We start from the raw sequence: 3,433 nt of genomic DNA, 5'->3' as shown, positions 1-3,433 counted from the left end.
CTACAATTCGGGATCAGAAGGACTGAGCTTGTTTCTTGGGTCATTTGTTGGATTCCTGATAAAGATGGGGGGAGGGGAGAAAGGAAAGAGGAACAGATAAATATAAGATGAGGACCTGCCTAAAACAACATGTCAAGGGTTGTTTTTAGCAACTTCCCTTCTAGAAACATCTACTCCCTTAAGCTGTCTCCCTGGTGCCCAGGATTCTCCAAGGAATGGGCAACCCACGAGCTCTGGGCTCTGCAGCTACTTCCAAACACATCACATTCCTCCATCCAAACCTGCCACTCGTCAGCCCTTCTCTCCCTCGGCTCTTACAGGAAAGATAAAGACCGTGAGTTAAACTGGGTGTCCATATTACTTCTATTAAAGGTATTTGCATTTTATTTATTTTTTAAAAATATATTTTATTGATTTTTTTTTACAGAGAGGAAGGGAGAGGGTTAGAGTTAGAAACATCGATCACCTGCCTCCTGTACACCCCCTACTGGGGATGTGCCCGCAACCAAGGTACATTATTATAGATATCAGAGATGTCTATACTAATAAAAGTATAATATGCTAATTAGACCGGACGTCCTTGACCGGAATCGAACCTGGGACCTTTCAGTCCGCAGGCCGACGCTCTATCCTCTGAGCCAAACCGGTTACGGCAGTATTTACATTTTAAAAGGAAAAAGTATTAATGATGCATTTACACAAAAGACAAATTACACAAACTTATTACAGATAAATTGAGTGATCATCACTCCCAATTCTAGTCATTAGTTTGGTGTGTGTCTATCCAGTTCTGATCTATATTAGTGGCCTAGCCTTCATCTACACATCTGTCTCCCCCTACTAGATTAGAAACCCCATGAGGGCAAAGTCAATGTCTTATTCATCACTCTGTCTCCATTCCCCAACCCAGTGTCTCATTGTAGGAATAACCAGCACTAGAAAAGAGGGCAGTGAAGCGCAGAGCCCTTAAGGAACTTGCCCAGGTTACCCAGAAAAATGGCAGAGTTAGCATTCAAACTCAGGCAGAGCATGCACTTACTAAAGGTTTAAAAGATAAATATATAATGAACATTCACGCTGGGACCAGTGACATTTGGATAGAAGAGTTGCACCCTAAGAAGGTCCAGCACATGCCATCAAAGCAGAAGTGAGTGCACTTCATGACTTACAGAAGAATCCAGGTAGCATACTAAACACACACACAAAAATAGGTAATTCATTTTTCTTTTTTCCCCTTCAATTTTGTTTTCTCTGGAAAGACATCTAGTACAGTAACAGTGTTTTAACTAGTTGTGCAATGCTGGTATCTAGTGCAGCTCTAAATTGTGGAATACCATGGGAATTTTAATAGCCTAGTATCCGAAGCGATTGCTCATTATTCTCTTTAAAACAAGAAATAAGACATTTGTCATTTGTGACTCACTTTAAAAAATCATTTCACTCATTTCCTATTGGACTTACCGCCACTTACAACTACTTTGTAATTTCCTTGGAGGATTCTCCAACTTCTTGTTGTGTCTGGCACAGAGCTGGGCTCACAACACTGGTCACACATCTGCTGAGTGAGTTAACTGCGAATGACTTACACTGGTGTGGCTATGGAGCTCCTTAGAACAGTGGTTCTCAACCTTCTGGCCCTTTAAATACAGTTCCTCATGTTGGGACCCAACCATAAAATTATTTTCGTTGCTACTTCATAATTGTAATGTTGCTACTGTTATGAATCGTAATGTAAACATCTGAAGTGCAGGATGGTCTTAGGCGACCCCTGTGAAAGGGTCGTTCGACCGCCAAAGGGGTCGCGACCCACAGGTTGAGAACCATTGCCTTAGATTAGAAGGAGAATAGCAGCTTTGGTATTCCCCCAGGAACTCCTTTCGTATTCCTTCAAGAAATCTCTTCAACTGCCTGTGCTCTTGGCTTGTTTGGGGCAGAAAGAGTCTTAGGTTTGAGTAAGAAGGTGACCTAAAATGTGCTCATCAGACCTGAGGTACACAAAATTAGATTAACCTTTATTCTCAGTTCCTTATACTCTGTCGTCATTGGTTCATAAATGGACTTCCTTTAATTATTTATTACTTATTTGCTCATTAGTAATGTAACAAACATCTCTAAACCCATCCCCTAACCCAAGAACCAGAACATGGACAAACCCTTTCATTTACTTGTATGCTCCTCCCTGTTCCAGCCACCTCCTCCCCATCTTAAATGTTGTCTTTATCATTTTGTTGCCTTTTTTCCAATTTTTTTTTCAATTACAGTTGACATTCAACATTATCTTAGTTTCAGGTGTTGTTGCTTTTTTTATTGCACTTTTTTATTTTAGATATTTGTAGATTCACATTGCAATGAGAGCTCCTCTGCTCTTTACCCGGTTTCCCCCAGAGGTTAATTTCTTGCAAAACTTATAATTCAGTATCACAACCAGATACTGACATTGATACAGTCAAAATACAGAACATTCCCATCACCACAAGGATCACTCTGTTGCCAGTACCTTTTGTAGTCACAACCACGTTCTCCTGTGCTTGGCCCGCCCACTCCTTAATCCCTGACATTACTGTTCTGTTCTCCATTTCTATTTTTCTGTCATTTCAAGAATGTCATATCAATGTAGTCAGTCATGCAGTACATAATCTTCTGAGATTGAGTTTTTTCTTTCAATCAGCATAATTCTCTGGAAGTTCATCCAGGTTGTTGCTGTATCGATAGCTCGTTTTTGTTGTTGCTGCTGAGTACCATTCCATGGTGTGGAGGTACCACAGTTGGTTTAACCGTTTACCCACTGAAGGGCATCCGGGTTGTTTCCAGTTCTTGGCTATTATGAATAAAACTGCTATAAACATTCGTGTGAACACAAGTCTTCATTTCTCTGGGGAAATTCCCGAAAGTGCAGTTGCTGGGTCATATAGCAGTTGAATGTTTAGTTTTTTTAAAAAAATTACCAAAGTGTTTCCCAGAGTGGCTGAGCCATTTTAAATTCTCAGTGTGTGAGTGATACCGTGTCGTGGCATGCTCTTCAGCATTTGGTTTTGTCCCTATATTTCATTGGAGCCATTCTGATAGGTGTGTAATGATATCTCATGGTGGTTTTAATTTGGATTCCCCTAATGGCTAATGATGTCGAACATCTTTTCATGTGTTTGTCACCTGTATATGCTCTTCAGTGAAATGTCTTTATGTCTTGTTTATTTTATAATTTTTTGCTATCCTGTTGCTGAGTGTTGTATAGCTACACATGCAAAAAGACTGTCAAACTACAGCGGGAAGGCCAGGGAGGGTTGGGGGGGTGCGGGCCCGCGGGTAAGAGATCAACAAAAGGTCCTGTATGCATGCAAAAGACAGAACGAGTGGTCACAAGACACCGGCGGCGATGGGAGGCGATGTGAGGTGGAGAGCAAGAATACAAAAAGAGAACAATCAAACGCGCGGC

Source organism: Myotis lucifugus, unplaced genomic scaffold (assembly GCF_000147115.1).
Source record: "Myotis lucifugus unplaced genomic scaffold, Myoluc2.0 scaffold_65, whole genome shotgun sequence".
NCBI classification, from domain to species: Eukaryota; Metazoa; Chordata; class Mammalia; order Chiroptera; family Vespertilionidae; genus Myotis; species Myotis lucifugus.
Note: the sequence above shows the minus strand (reverse complement) of the source record.